The 17,191-nt window shown below is 40.6% G+C and overlaps 1 protein-coding gene across 1 annotated transcript in view; it reads left to right on the top strand.

Annotated features, from left to right (window-relative positions):
- ANO2 (anoctamin 2) overlaps positions 1-17,191 on the top strand; it is a 156,969-nt gene that overhangs the window by 101,020 nt on the left and 38,758 nt on the right. The window lies entirely within an intron of this gene.

Here is a 17,191-nt window from a genome sequence, read left to right as displayed (position 1 = left end):
GCTTTCCTTAGAATTGTTGGCTCCTGCAGTAACAAAGATAAGGATTTTGAAAGCAGCTTTTGGCAAAATGGAAGAAAGATACGGAAAACAGAATGAATGGCCCGGGTTTTTTTTCAGTCTGAAAAAAACATTAGAAAATAATTTGAATTTCTTGTGTGCTACTTCCCTTTAGGAAAGTAGAAAGGGTGAACATATTTAGAATAAATTCAGGTATATTTAGACACATGGTACTGACTTTTGGCCTATATGTGGAAAAGTGTCAGAAGCCTTTTCACACTGTGCATAATTCAGGGGTGTATGTGGTTATGGGAGTATTGAACTTCAAGTCTAAGGAGCTGAAGTTCCATCAGTCTGTGAGCTAACTTCTGCTTTGCCCAAATTTGTGAATGCAGGCTGACAGAAAGAAACTGGAATTAAAATTTTCCTGCTGTGTGACACTGATTTGAGGTGACAGCTGTATTTCCTCCACTTGTATTCCTAAAGCTCAAGGGACCTCTGTGTCTCCAAGCAGTTGATCTCAGTGGGGACCACCTTCTTAGGTCAGGCTCAGTCTTTTCTCAAGAAGCCTTTTAGAAGTACCATCTGAAACACACTCACACAAATCCAGATGAAGTGTAGAGCCCAGTAACACTAGTACAGCAATGAAACACACTCACAAAGTGAGCTTCTAGACTTTGGGTTGAAAGGAAGAACTCCAGTGACCTGGCTCCATTCCCAGGACTCTGTAAGAGTCATAGCCCAGGTTCAAGTCTTGCAGGAAGAGATGTGTGTATTGGACATGACAGAACTAAATCACCTGTACCATTTCTGTGACCCACACACTGTTAAAGGTGATGTGCTGGAATGTGCTGCTGGGTCAGTTCCAACACTAGACCCAAAGCATATTCTAAACTTTCCATGAACATTCAACATCTTCAAAATCCACCAGTAAATTCCCAGTTTTATGATGCTTGAAATTTTATTACGTACCTCAGAATATTTAATACTTTAAAAAAAACCTGTTTCTTGAAGTTGTGTGAATAGATAAGAAGCATTGTGTTATTTTGTTAAATCATTGCTTTTAGATAACGCAGAATCATAGAATGACCTGTGCTGGAGGGTACCTTAAAGATCAGCCAGTTCCAACCCCCCTGACAAGGGCAGGGACACCTTGCACCAGACCAGGTTGCTCACAACCCCATCCAGCCTGGCCTTGGACACTTCCAGGGATGGGGCAGCTGCATCTTCTCTGGGCAGGGGGCTTGGACTGGATGATCTCCAGAGGTCCCCTCCAACCCTAAGGATGTTGTGAGTCTGTGATCTCAAAGATGGCTGCCTGGCACTTGCTTCATTCTACTTATATTTCTTTGTCATGCTAATGATTTTATGAAGCCAACACACCTCTTATCTCTGTCTATCCCTTCTCAGCTTTTCCTCAGGATGCGATATTGCTGTGGGGACTGTGCCTGAGCACTCTGTGTGTTCCTTTGCCTTTGCACAGAAGCAAGCACTTCTGTGTTGATGTTATCCAGCCCAAGGCTCTGGCTTGTGCCTTAGAGCTCAGCTTTTACAGAGTTCTGTGTGGAAGAAGCAGGAACAAATGTAGCACAGCTGAGAAGTGGAACAATTAGGCAGATTGATGTGCAACTAGCTGATACTGTAAAAATTATTATTACCATTAAAATTAACATTTTGCTGACTCTACACCTTTCTTATATCAAGCACTAGGCATAGGGTACATTTCTTTATTAATACAAGTGTTACCAAACTATGAAGCATGGCCCTAAAGCTTTGCTTCAGCTGAGGTATGACTTCATAGTTCACAGCACTCTTTTCCAAAGGTCAGGAAATGGATCAATTATTGTGATGCGTACAAGATCTGCAGCAGAGGTTCTTCAGAGGGTTAATTGTTACTTTAAGCTGCAGGTTTTATGAACTATGAACATGAAAAATAAAAATTAAGGCCCTGCTTTCAGATGAGTAGTATTATTCCATGGCTATCTGTCCATATAGCAGTGAACCTCCTGTGTGGGTGAAACCCAATAGGTGTTCAAATCTCACAGGCAGTAGCAGAACAGGCTCTGGTACCAGGGATGCAAGAAACTGAAAGAACGAGGCAGAGGAGTTGCTATGTCTTTGTGCTTTTCTGGATTGTAACATGTGGAGAGGAATATGATAGCAACACAATGGAGTTTTCTGCAAATCTGCTTAAGGAATAGCATCATGTATCCCTGCAGGTAAAACATTGGACCCAATGGACCCATTTTGAGCTGAAACTAAAAATAACTTTATCTTAGCACTGAATGTTCAGGACTCTCTTAGCTCAATTAGAGCTTGCATTAACAGCTTGAGTGTGAAATTATTAAATTGTGCATGAAGCAGTGACAAATTTAAAACAACTGGAGTTAAACACAGGAGTTCTCCCAAAATAGGTCTTGGAATTTAACTGTAATGACAGGCCACATCCCTGGAAGTGTCCAAGGGCAGGCTGGATGGGGCACTGAGCAACCTGGGATAGTGGAATGTGTCCCTGCCTGTGGCAGAGGATTGGAACCATCTGATCTTTAAGGTCTCTTTGAACCCAAACCATTCTATAATTCCACAGCTCCTCTATTCAAAAGGATAATGAATTTCAGCCGTAGTGGGGCCTTTGCAGTAGTATTTTTAATAAAATATAAAATTTTGAGTCCACAGAACTTAAAGATCAGCTTTGTCACTGTATGTTTCCTCTCAATGTAATTACAAGCATATGACAAGATGCTTCTTCTTAATATAGTTATGATAGGACCATAATTCTTAATATTTTATTACTACTGCATGAAGTAGACTTTCTGCTGTTTTTCTCCCAAGCTTCTCTATACAAGTATGAACAATACATTGTGGTGGCACAGAGATTAATTTTTTATTCTGATAAAACTTGAAAAATTTTTTGATTAAATATATCTCGATTTGCAAATGATGAAGTTTTCTCAGTATTTTGCCCCCATACATTCAAACTCACCCCCACTAAATACTGTTTGCTGCAGCTATTTTTTTTAGTAAAATATGTTTTCATTTTAATAAAATATCTAAGTTCAACTTTTATAGAGTGAGGAGTTTCCAACTGTTGTTTTTAAATTACTTCTTATTTCAAAATGGAATTTATGTTGGAGAGGTTTTAAAAATAGAAGAAATGAAAACAAAATATTATAAGTTGTTGACGTAAAACATTTGGTTCACAGTAATTAAAAACATTTTTGAAAACAAGCACTTTAGCTTTCCATCATAATTTGGGACATATCTCTCTCCTTTTCTTTTCTTTATGTGGGATGCAGTCAAACTTTCATTGAAGAGAAAAAAAAATTAATTTATTGCCCTTCTTATATTGCTTAAATGCCTATGAAGCCTAACTTTTCATTGACACCTTTCATAACAGATCTATTGACTCTTTTTTTAGAATGAGAAGGACTCTTTGGTCCGTTTTTGTCATTTTACTGATCCTTATGATCTCTCAGGTTATAAAAGGATAAAAGGAACTTATTTGCTATCAGCAGTAAGAGTCACTCTAAGGACATTTTGAAAACAAACAGAATATTTTACAGAACTCTATGCCAAAATACCATCTCTGACAGTGAGAGATTCCAGTGTGAGATGAAAGTTTGAAGAGGGAGCAGGTGAACAACATAAACACATGAAGAGAAGCAGTGAGACCAAAATAGGAGCAGAATGCCTGTGTATTGTAGTGGAACCACTGATTCTTGGTTCTATGGGTAGAATTAAAAGACTGGGCAAAAGAAGGAGCAAAGACAGAGATCTTTGCCAAGAGGAACAGTAGCCAATATCTTCAAAGCAAATAGGATTTGATATGAATTGGCTCTGTGCTGGAGATTCTTTAAGGTGAAACCACATAATGTGTATGAAGAAATCACAGAATCACAGGATGGCCTGCTTAGGAGGGGACCTTAAAGATCACCTTGTTCTAACCCCTTGCAGGGACACCTTTCCACTAGCCCAGCTTGCTCAGAGCCCCATCCAACCTGGCCTGGAACACTGCCAGGGATGAGGCAGCCACAGCTTCTCTGGGCAACCTGTGCCAGGGCCTCACCACCCTCACAGTGAACAGTTTCATCCCAATATCCAATCTAAACCTGCTCTCTGTCAGCGTGAAGCCATTACCCCTTGTCCTTTCACTCCAGGGCCTTGTCAATAGTCTCTCTCCATCTTTCCTGTGGGTTCCCTTCAGGTACTGGAAGGCCACAATGAGATCACCCCAAAGCCTTCTCTTCTCCAAGCTGAACAATCCCAATTCTTCCCAGCCTTTCCTCCCAGCAGAGCTGCTCCATCCCTCTGATTCTCTTGGTGTCCCTGCTCTGAACACCCTTGAATAGGTCCGTGTGGGACTCTAGAAGATAAATGCTAAGAAAGGAATGATGTTGACAAAATAACTCATTGATTTTCTGTGAGGTGCCAATGGAAAGATGCCTGTCCCTCACTCCAGAGAAGATTTCTGGTAGGAGGCAGCACAAAGAAAATACGTGTCTTGCAGAAGAATGAGGCAAGAATGGTAAAATGTGCACTCCAGAAGTATTGTGACAAAGGGGCCTTATGATGTCTGGGTTATTTCTAGGGCAGAATAAATCCACGGGGCTAGAAATTGTGACAGAGCTTCTTTTGTGGTGGCTGGGAAAACATCCCACCCACTCCTTGTTCCCAGAGGACATTCTGGTTTCAAAGGCTGGCAATCCATATGAAATAGCTTCTCCAACAGCTTATTTTCATGAAGAAAAGCCACCTGGCATCCCTGGGGGTAATGGCAATGGGATAATTCAGGAAAAGAGAAACAGGTAGATGTGGGTGGTATTTATGTCCATATTATGGATAGTAGTAAAGAAAATGGAAGCTGCAAATCCTTGCTGGGCCTTTGAAGGCCCCAAAGTGCAGTGCTGGAGATTTGGACTTGGGAGTTTGAAGTGTTTGAGTGCACTGAGCTGGCAAGTCTCATTTGAACCTGCCAGTGTTGTATCAATTCCAGGCTTTTGTAAACCAGATCTCAGGGTTCCATTGGCCAAACACATACTATGTCTGGCAGGACTGTCACAGTGTTACTTTTCACCTCCTTTAAAAAACCGAGCAAATAGTTCATTTCTTGAGCAAATAAGCAAACTTTTCTTTTGGCTGTTCCTCCTGCTGCCTGACGAAGCTCATCTGTGGGGAAATAAGTATTAGACATAAATCCAATAATAAAAACACACATCTTTTCTTAATAACAATGCACATTTAGTCAAATTATTTTAAAGATTCCAAATGATTAATCTGTTGCTAATATGTTCAATCTTATTTGGATATAAATGAAATTGCTTTGTTTCTGATGGAATGATTCCATCTTATTATTCCCATGAGTAGATAATCATAGTTCTGTTAAAAGCCAATGGGTTGTTGGACACTTCTACAGACATAAGAATTGATGCATTTTAGGCAACAGGTGATGCAAGAGCTGATGTCTGAGACATCAGATATTTGCTTTATTCCCTCACCCCTTGCCAGGTAACAACGTTTTGTGAGCTGCTGATTTGGATGGGCTGTTGGGCCAAGATCAGTAAGCCTGAACCTCTGGTTATTCAGGATTGTGTTTAGACCATGGAACTCTGAGAGAGCTGAGCAATCCTTTCATTAGAGTAGTGTCTAGGCTGCAAGACTTTGTAGGGTAAGCACCAATTTTGACCCCAATACCAAGTGACATGATGCCTTTGGTCACTGATTTAGGATTTTGGCTTATTGGAAGGCACATTTGCTTGTCTGTAAGGTGTGCAAGTCATCTCATTGTGTTTTTTCTTTTTGTGTCAAGGACAACAGGTCTGTTGACTCAGGATGTCACACTTCCCAGCTGCAGGTCAGAGATACAGGTCTCTGTTGGGTGTGCTGCTTCTGTTATGGGAGGACAGAATATTCTGATGGCAACACAAGGCAGCTCTGTTGGATTGGCTTGCTCTGGACAAGTGAAAAATACCTTTGTGAGCTGTTGGTTCTTTAACTCCTTGACTTTGTGCCATGGTGTTGGCTGCCATCAAGCCATTGGTCTGTCACATCCAAATTTCCTGGTTATATTGTGGGGGATGGATTTCTGTGAGGTGACCATCATATATTAAATACCCTCTTTCATGTAATAAGGAACATGCTTTCAGTGGCCTCTGAAGTGGTGTAAGATGGTTGTATTTGCTTACAGGAGTTAAATGAGTGGATATGTGATGAGAGAATCATTTATAAGTGACCACACCTCTCCTCACATCCTACCAGTAATTGTTGACTTGAACTACTTAACTTTTTAATTTCTTTTACTAGTGATTTAAGGAAAATACATGAGATTTATCAGCATTTTGTAGTTTTCTGAACAGGAGAAAGAAATAGAAAGTGCTCACAGTAATTTCAATGGTTTTCAGGCCACAAAGGTCATAGGTATTACAGAAAACAACAAAAAACCCCAAAACCAACAACAACAAAAAAACCAAAACAAAACAAACCCCCAAAAAAACAACAACAACAAAAAAAACAACAACAAAAAAACCTAAAAACCAGAACAAAACCCCCCAGGAATTAAGCTTAGAAGGGTACATCCAGTTCCTGCACTGTGCTCCAAAGCAGGATCAGCTATACCCACTGTCATATTTGCCAGGCATTTCTTTGAGCTGTTCTTAAAAATCTTCAGCAGTGAAGATACCATGGCCTTGTTATGGAACTGTTTCCAGGCAGTACCTACATCTGTTTGAAGGATCAAAAGATTTACTGTTCCAAGGGTTTTCTTCATGTCCAATCTAAATTTCCTGTTGGTATTTTAATCCTCTACTTACTTTTTATCCATATCAGCAACAGATATGAAGATTGTTTATGTTCTGTACATGCATTTTCTTCAAAATACTTTTTGTCTTTGATTTTGATATAACCTGTTAAAAATGAGAGCAGGCTCCTGGTATTAAAGTGATTTCAGCATTTATTATGAGAAAAGGCCTAAAGAAAGGGGGCCCACGGGCTGAGCAGGAGCATTCCCGTCAAGGCTGCTGCAACGCCGGCGCTGGGTCTTTTCAGCAGTGATGTCCCCAATATCCCAGATGGAGCGGCATGAGATTCAGTGGGTCAGAAGCCTCTTTTTATCCTGTTTTTTGTCCCTTTGGATTGGATTCTATTTGGTTACTTCATTTGCATGAAGGTTTAAGGCTCTTGACTGGCCCATTACAGTTCTGTCCAGGCTGGCTCATTCCGCTTGGGGGGTGGTGCACTTTACTGAGGTGTGTTATGGTACATTGAGTACCGTATTTCTTATAATTACCCATTTAATCCTTTTTACAATATAATAACCAAACCAACAGTACATGTTTAATGATCTATCAACTATTTTACAACAGCTTGTCACCTATTTTTAACATACCCTGCTTTCTTCTATTACCCAAGTCATAGAATGCTACTAAATGAAACCTTCAAGAAATCCATAAGAACTATCAGACTACACCAAAAAATTGTAGAAAAACAGATGGCCTTGATTTCAAAGTGCAAGTAATGGAGAATTCCTGAGCATTTCTAGATTCCAAAGGTCTTGCTTCCTCCATCCCTTGTCTGTACAGCTGTACCAGTGTTCTATCAAGGGTGAAAAGCGCACATGTCTCTCCCCTTTTAAAAGAGGTCATTCATGTAGAATACACATGAGTGGGAGGTCCCTACAAAAGCTCTCTCTGTCCTAGCATTGGCTTTCCTCCCACTTATTCATGGCTGATGGGAAGTTCAGGGAATTACTTTATTACACAAGTAAACTACAAGGGCTTGGAGTGATGAGACAAGGGGGAATGGTTTCACACTGACAGAGAGCAGGTTTAAATTGGATATCAGAAAGAAATTCTTCCTTGTGAGGGTGGTGAGGCTCTGGCACAGGTTTCACAGAGAAGTGGCTGCCCCATCCCTGGCAGTGTTCCAGGCCAGGTTGGACAGGGCTTGGAGCAAGCTGGGCTAGTGGAAGGTGTCCCTGCCATGGCAGGGGGTGGATGAGCTTAAAGCTCTCTTCCGATCCAGGCCATTCTGTGTAACAGAAACTTTTAGATCAGGTTTGTGCCATGAGAGGGCATCCAACAAACCCCTACAATTTTCCCTTGGATAGAGTCAACTTTAAAAGTATTCCAGCAGTTGAGTGCAAAGAACTGTAGCAAATGAGAGGATCCATCTGCATATCTTTGGGAACTTGGAGGAAATACTGCATTGAGGACTTTACACTGTAAGCTGTTTTCCAGAAAAAAACCCTTTCTTTCTTAACTTTTGCTGAAATTTGATTGCAACAGGGGATTTAAATGCAAGATTCCATATCACTGTTTTCTGTGACAACACCAGAAGCTCAGAAATTCTTTAGCCTGGTTATGAGGACTTGGAACAAGTCTCTGGGGAGAGGTAGAGCATCACAAATCACCCTATTTGACTCATGGCTCCTTCCAGAGATCCTCTAGTGCATCCTCCTCATATCCAAGCATCTTGAAGATCTTTTCTGTAATTCTAGAAATAGCCCAGGTAGGGTCAGCTCAGGTCTGTGCTCATCCAGTGAAATATATGTGCCCATACTCTACTAGCTCCCTCCCATGTATAAACAACGGGAGAAACACAAGCTCATCCCTTGCTAGAGGTGAATGCAGTTTTTGGAATTTTGAATGTGTTAGAAGGCTGATTTTGTGCATACCACTCTCCAATTCACTCCATATCATACATGTAGAATTTACCCCCATGGAGGCTGTGAATGTTTTAGGACATTCGTCGTCTCACTACCTCTGAGGATGATCCAAGTATAAATTACAACCTTTTCTATCCTCTCCAGATCTGATTTTCACACAGTAACTCACTGCTCTCCAAGGATATTTGATATCACTTTTTACTTTGCTGAGCATTATTGCTGTTTCAAATTATGCTCCTTGTTGGACCAGTCTTAATTTGTCCTCCCTGAGTCTCATTCTATTTCACACTTATATTTCTGCTTTCTCAGCGGCCTGGTATTTAATCTCTGCTCCCTTCACTATTCACAACCTTTCCTAATTTAATATTCTCTGCAAACCTGATTGACATGGCCTGGAGAGTTGTTGCCATGTTAAATGTAGGATAAACTGTGATCCCTGACTAGATACTACCTCACAGTTTCATGTACACGTTTCCACTACTTTCACCACTTACCTACTGTTTACAATTTTGCTAACTTGCTTTATAATAAATTCAAATGAGGTTTTTCAAAGCATCTTTCAATAGATCTGCATTTTACTGCCAACTACTAACACAACTGTTTCTTCAGAAATAATGAAAAAGGGGGAGATTATCTGGGATGCTGGTAGGAAGTAGCCCCCTGGAGACCTTTGTGTATTTCCTACATAGTTTTAGCACATATACAATTGGAATAAATATTACCTAACTCAGCCTATTTATGAGTAGTTATCATTTCTCTGTTTGGAAATTGGAAAGGACTCACAATTAGATTGCTATGGACCAGGGGAAGTTCAGGTTGGACACCAGGTTGGAAGAATTTCTTCACATAAAGGGTGATTAGACTTTGGAAGCGGCTGCCCAAAGAGGCAGTAAAATCCCCTTCCCTGTAGCTGTTTAAGGAAAGACTGGATGTAGCACTCATTGGTCTGGTATATTTGATAATATGTTGTTTGGTCCAAGCTTGGACTCACTGATCTCAGGGTTCTTTTCCAACTTGATTGGTTCTGATTCATGAGGATGTCACGGCCAATTTGATACTATCAGGAATGTGTGTGTGTGTATATATATATATATATGTATATATATATGCCTAAAGATAATGCTCATAATACCAAAATGTATATATTTCATTACTCTTCCAACTCCATTAATAGAATTTGCTTCCTTGTTTTATTGACACTCTTAATTACTGTACTCCCCCACTCTTGTTGGGTTTTGGAGGGAGGCTGGGTGTGTGTGAAGACACAGGGAAGCTCATTATGGACTTCATGGACTTCTACTTGCTATAAACTTTCTCCATGACTAGCCAAACAAAATATTTTCCCTGGTCATGAGATCAGAACAAGGGGCAGTACCAATGACAATGACAGAGAAAGCAGGGACAGGACTCTTCTAACTCCAAAATGTGTGTTTTTTGGAGCAAAACGAAGAGTGCTGGGGGCCCCTAGCTCTTGTATCCTTTCCCATCCTTCTCGTCTTCCATTTGCTGTTTATCCAGAACTCTTTTCTGCACATCATTTCTCTGTTATTGGCAAAAGTTTGTATCTGTAGATTGTGTTCTGCAACTGTGTTTCAAATTTTATAACAAATTCAAATGTTAGAATATAAACTTAATTAATACTTTACAGCTGGTAATAAATGCTCTGGAGCCAGGGAAAGAATTTTGCATAGCCACATCCCCCTTTTAATCCTTTCTTCTGCTCCTCAAGCTTTTCATTACCAGCTTAAAAAGGTTGCTAAAATTTACACCACTGTGTTCTCCTCTGGTGCTGGTGTGATCATTCACAGTTTATGTAAGCTAAATTTGAAATTGCAACCCAAGGAAGCCGATAATGTGTTGCATGTCTTTGTCTCACGCTTTGTGTGGGGATAAGTGGCTTCACATGGTGTAAGACAATGGAGAATCATGTTCTAAGTGTGCAATGCCAAAGCCTTACAGTGAGATTTTGCTTCACTAGGAGTTCTGTGATGATTTCCCAGCAGCAAGATGTTCAGTTCAGATTCTTCCAGCTAGGACACCAACGCAGAAAAGGTGGTTAGGCCAGAGAAGCTTCAAGGGAACATGGAAAGGACAGCTTTCCTCAGAGTCTAGCACTAAATGCATCTCTTCCAGAAGTGAAATCATAAGCTCAATTGAAATTAATTCAGAGAACTGTAATTTGTGCTTTGCAAATTGCAAAATTGCCAACTGCATTACTTCCGCTGGGCCCAAATTGCTAATATGAAAGTGTATAATGAGATAAAACAAGCGATTTTAAAGATAAAGTTCAGATAAATTGTTATCTACCTGTGACAAATAGACTTGAAGTTACAAAAGATAACATGATTTTGCACATTTTTATATTTTAAGAAGAGATACTGCAAGTAGTTGGGAACTAATTGTGTAACCAGTGGACTCACATAGAGCTGTTAGTCCTATGCTTAAAAATTTACAGAGGGAAACTCTTAAATTAAATCCCTTCCAGTAATTTAAATGGTGCTGAATTATGGAAACTACTAAAAGGTAATATTTTTTTAAAAGTTATGCTTGATAAATTGTTTTAAAATGGGTTGTGTTTATTATTCCATTAACTTCTCCATTAGATGTTCACAGTTTACATGACAAAGTGTGAAACCAGATTGAGTATTACAATAGTGGTGCTCTGGATTTCAGGGTACAAACTGGAGATCCAGTGAACTCCAGGACAATGAAACCGTTTTTTTTTTTTCCTCTAAAATCAGTCTTTGAAACTCACTTTGTTTTCCCTGATAGTTCCATGTCCAGTCAATATTGAAGCATATTAAATTGATTTAATCAGGCAAAGTAAAGTAAGCACATGTCTGGCTCAAAATCTGTCCTCCTTATGCTTGACTATCTTTATTTAAGAGTATTTTAAAGCCACATGTGGTATTTCATTACATTCTTTGAGACTTTTCAGGAGATACGTTAAAAAAATGAAAGCTGAGCAGGTGACAGGGTATCCCTTCAAGCCCTGAGCTGAATTTGTGACATTCCAGTACCACCTTCTCCACTATGGCCGTCCCGGGTACCACTGTCAGTCAGGGGCTTTGGAAATCCCACCAGATGTATTTGTACAGCTGGCCCTTTGCCTTCTCAGGATCAGCCTCATTATGATTTATTAACCATCTACAAAGAGCATTGACAAACAATGAATATTTATGACTACAGATGTAACCCTATTGTTTGTGCAAATTACAGTGTTTTCCTGGTAATATTCTGAATGGCTTCAAGTTGACATAAATAATTCATACTTGTAAAGCCATATGTTAAACTGTCATTGTAAAAGACTAAGTGCTGCCAGTTTTCACTTGGACCATATGTAAATATCAAGCATTTGATATTAAACAGTGATATAAAGTCTAAGCACCTTAATGCCACTTACACAATAAAGATTGCAATATGCCACAGTGCATTGAGTGCCAGTGTCAAAAGAAGTTTAACTGCAGCAAAGGAACAATTTTTATCCCTGAGTAAATTACAGTATATTAATTTAACCAAGTCTGGCTTTACAGATTTAAATTGCAGTGAGAGCAGACCTCCAGCCTTTGTTATTATTACTGTGTGAAGGAAACAGCTTGAAATATTTCCACAAATCTATGGCTAGTTTTTAATCAAGGTACTTGTTGCATACATGTGACATGCATTTACATACATTTAATGTGTGTATGTATATGTGTGTGTGTCAAATGCTGTGCAAATGTCATAATGTAATGGAATAGCCTGGGTTGAAAGGCATCTTAAAGACCACCCAGTACCAAGCCCCGGCCATGGGCAGGGACATCTTCCACTATCCCAGGTTCTCCAAGCCCCATCCAACTTGGCCTTGGACACTTCCAGGGATGGGGCAGCCACATCTACTCCAGGACTTTTTATTTTTCACTAGGAATTTCAGAATATATTGTTAAGACTCATAAGGAGTAGAAAGCTCTTGGATTTATAGATTCTTCCCTCCATTCTGCCAGCATCTCCACTGACAGAGATGAGGGTGGTTTCCTCTTTCCTGCCAGGCTCCATGGCTGGAAGCACAGCCCTTACCCACCACATGAGGTATTTCTCGTCCTGTGGGAGGGCTAAGTCTCCTGAGGGACAGAGACTTGTCTACTCACACACACTTCCATGAGCCCTGTTATGTTGAGGGTCAAGTCAGTTGCCCATGTCAGGGCTGTAGCCTGTGCGAGATTTACTTCCAGCCCCATTACAGGAGAAGAAATACAGCTCAGGGCTTGGCTGATGCTTCCCATTCTGAGGGAGCAGTCTCAGCCAGCTTAAAAACCAAGAGGTGGTCTGATCATAGTTCAGAAGAACCCACAGCCAAACCCTAGAAGTCTCTCAGTAGATGCTCTTAACTACAAATTTGCAGCTAAATGCCAAGGCTGAAGGATGCAGATAGGCAAATTCAGCTGGGAAATAAGCCATACATTTTCAACAGCTAAGGTAATTAGCAGTTGGAATGACCTAATAAGGCTTGTAACTGACTGTTCATCACAGAAATGCTCTAGCTGTGATTAGACTTTAAAAAAAAAAAAATTAGTTAAATCGCATTTATTATCCTTATAGCAAAAATTTCAAGGAAGTTGTGTGGTTACAAAGGAGACTAAGACTGGGTGGTTAAAAATAACATTGCTTAGCCTTAAAATCCATTAATTTCCATGATCCCAGTACTGAGTCTTGCTCACACTTCTCAAAGCTCTCTATTCTGCATTGCTTCCACAATGTAGATTTAGAGTGTGTCCACTAAGCTCCACTGAAAGCTAATGGTGTGTCTGTGCTACTCTGCATGTTTCAAGGATAGCAAAAAATTTTAATTAAAGGTTTTGCAGTTCTTCATCTGTCTCCAAATGAACCTTGGCAGTTTGTTTTCCATGTGCAGTCCTGAGACAGAACATTGCTCACAAAACACAACCACATTTACAGTTAAAATGCCATTGCTGCTTGAGTGAGAAAAATAGAAATGAAGCTCTCTTTTAGTGGGCTTTAAACCAAAAGCACTTTATTTCTCTTCAGTGGGAGTGTGAAAATAAGACTTCTAGATTCAGACAGGGATAGACACAAGCATTGCAGATGCACAGCATGGCAGCATTTTTTCTTCCCTCACAGAAGTCTGAGGGCTAATACAATCCCTCAAAAAGTTTGAGTCCCAAATACAGGCTGAAAGAATCCCATGAAGTCGGCCGAATTTTCTTAATTGTAATGACCACTGTGGCCACTGTATGGCCAGAAATGCTGATAGTCCTTGATTGTGTTTCTTTTTGTGTCATCACCATGGAATTGATTGTTTTTCACAACTGCCTATTCTGCAGGCCTTTTGTGGCTCACAATTTCCAAATGGCTCTGAAGGATCCTTTTCTCCTTGTCTTAAACTTATTTCAAGGCCAAAATAAAGCTATAGGGACCCCTTATTTCAGAAGCAGCTGTTTTCATGCATTGTTTTGAGCCTGCAGTGCACAGACAGTGCTTTAGGTGTCATACAAATACAAGAGAGCTGCATTTGATACCACAATCTATATTTCTAGATGATCATTTGGACAATGCAGTTTTTACACAAATTAAAGCTTTTGTATTGAAATAGAAATGAAAGTAGAAATCTATTAAGAAATGTGCAGTTATAAAAATGGCAATTACTTATCTGGAGCTTCCTGGGCATACTTAGAGATGAATTTCTGGATTTTGTGATTGAAATATAATTTTGTAGCTTATTTTTGTTGCTAGCAGTGTAAGCCCTCAGAGTGGAGTCCTAGATTTTGTTCTTGTCTTAGCATCTTTACTAAATTCCAGTCAATTATTACAGCTTTGTGCAAGTGTAGTGAAATCATTGGGATTGCCCAGGTGCAACCACAATGAAAACCCTGAATTTCAGCACTGGAGCTACAAAGCAGGATGGAGAAGAAAGAAAATCTTTGGTTGTACTCCCCAAGTGCAGGCTGAGCTGGCATAGCTGATGGTTAGAAACACCTGCTTGGAGGAGTTGTCATCTTGAGGGAAAATATCAATTAATAACTGAAATACTTGTGATCTGAGCAAAGTGGCTGTGGTTTAATTCACAGAGAAGCATAGAACTGTTTTCAAAAGCTGCCTGGTGCTGTCCAAGTGCAGGGTACTTCCAGGTTTCCACAGCCCAGAGGCCCATCCATCTGAAGCTGCAGAGCTGGATCTTTGCCACATTGGGTAACTCATATGGAAATAAACCATCCAGAAAAATAAAGAAGGGATTTAATTTTATCTTTCTTTCTTTTTTGATTTTTTTTTAAATTTCATTTTTTATTTTTAATAGGAAAAGAGCTGTATCTCTTCAAGGAATACATTCCACACACGATTAAACATTAAAACAGGAACACATCACAGCACACAGAACAAAACGTACTTTTTCCTCCACTAGAATTGAAAATCAGTCATATTATTGAAGGAAAATGAAAGTAAGATTTTTAAATTAATTCTTTTAGTTTGCCTCTGGCACAAAACCAAACAGTTTATATTGTGAGGTTTTCTGTCTGCATATAAATATTTCCCTGCAACACAGTTCATCATGGGGAATGTTCCTCAGCATAACATATCTGTCACTGAGATTGTTCTGCAGATGATCCATTTAATCTTGTTGTGTCAACAAATACTTATACTTTTGGGCTGCTCCAGATAGAGGATCATCTAGCCCAGCTCCTGGCCCTGCACAGGATTCCCCAACAATCCCACTCTGTGCCTGGAAGTGTTGTCCAAACACTCCTGGAGCTCTGGCAACCTTGGGGCTGTGACCATTCCCTGGGGAAATGGGAATTCCCTGTTCAGTGCCCAGCGATCCTCTGGGGGAATAACCTTTTCCTGCTATCCACCCTAAACCTTTCCTGACTCAGCTTCATCCCGTTTCCAGGGTCCAGAGACCCTGTGTCTGGTCACAAGAACAGAAGATAGATAGCTTTCCACTGCCTGGGTGGTCTGGGAGCTCTGGGATGGATGAAGATGAACCGAGAAAAACTGAGATGGACTAGGAGCCCTGGAAGGGACTAGGAGGAGCTGAAACTTCTGACATGGACTGGGATAGACGAGGACAGACTGAGAGATCTGGGATATTGAGCTAAATTTCCAAATTTTTGGAAGTGTATGCTAAGTAGCTCCATTTCTTCATCCAACATTGCCTTTATTCTCATGTTGGTGTAGCAGCTCCTCATGTTGTTCAGATCTCCCTTTGGCTGAGTGCTGCATGGAAAAATAAGGTTCATGGAAGCACATACATGGAAGAGTGAGCTGAGAAGATGGCCTGCTGACCGTACTGGTGTAACCCCAGCCAGCAGCCACTCCCTAACAGCAGGATCAGGGGGAGAATGGGAAGGGTAGAAGGGAGAAAATCCCTGGTTAGGATAAAGGCAGCTTTATAGCAAAGCAAAACAAGGAATTAATTCCCTGCTTGCCATGGTTGGCAGGTGTTCAGCCATCCCCAGGAGAGCAGGGCTCCAGCACATGCAACAGTTCCTCAGGAAGACAGGCACCATTACTCCACATATTTCTCCCCTCCTCCTTCTTCTTCCCACTTTATACATTGATCGTGATATCATAAGGTTTTGAAAGTCCCTTTGGTCAGTTGGGGTCACCCGTCCTGGCTGTGTCTCCTCTTAAATTCTTTCAGCAGTGTGGCAGCAGAAAGCAGAAAAGGCTTGGCTCAGAGTCAGCTCTGCTCCACAGTAACAAACCCATCTCTCTATTATCAGCCCTGTGTTCAGTGCAAGCACAAGGCACAGCCCCACACCAGCCACAGTCCCATACAGCCCCCAGTGAAATTGTAAAATGTGGTGTCCTTCAGGCCTTCTGGGAATATAATCCCTCAGAACTTCTTTATGTCCTCTAGAATTGCTGAGTGGTAACAGCCAAAATGCAATGAAATGCATGTGTGCATTCACAGGAATGCTTTTTCAAGTAGCCTTCCAGCTACGTGCTGGATTCTTTGTGTGAAGTGTAAAGAGCATTTTTTTGCTGTGTACATTGGGCCAAATTATTGGTGCTTCTGGTTGGGTCTGCTGTGCCCCAGTGCTGCCAGGACTGTCCTGAAGGAGACGAGGTCACAAGAGGGACTGCTGAGCACTGCTCTCTCCCACAGCATCTGAGGCACCACCACCATGGCAATGGATGTATAGGCAGGTTTGTGTCCTAGGTCTAATTCCACATCCTGGTTAGGCAATCCACAGCTGCATTTCTGCACATATATGCTGCGTTCCTAATTCTGCTTTGGGAAAGCTTCTTACAAAGGCACAATGCTCCAAGATTTTTATGTTTATCTGTGGGGAATTGTGCCTTAGAAATGGTTTATAGGAAACCTTGGATCTGAGTTCTAATCTGATTTAAACTCATTTAAATTCAGAATCACTCTGGGCTAACTCCAGTATAAGGGTAGTACTGATCCATGGCGCAGCAGTGGTCCTTCACAGAAATACCAACAGCAGCTGGCTTTGTGTCCCTAGTTAATTTGATTATATAGTTTTAGTTTAACTTAAACAAAGCACCAACCTTATTATTATTTTAAGAAACCTG

This window comes from Onychostruthus taczanowskii, unplaced genomic scaffold (genome assembly GCF_017590055.1).
Source record: "Onychostruthus taczanowskii isolate IOZ18803 unplaced genomic scaffold, ASM1759005v1 scaffold95, whole genome shotgun sequence".
Lineage (NCBI taxonomy): Eukaryota > Metazoa > Chordata > Aves > Passeriformes > Passeridae > Onychostruthus > Onychostruthus taczanowskii.
Note: the sequence above shows the minus strand (reverse complement) of the source record. Positions and strands in the feature narration are given on the sequence as shown.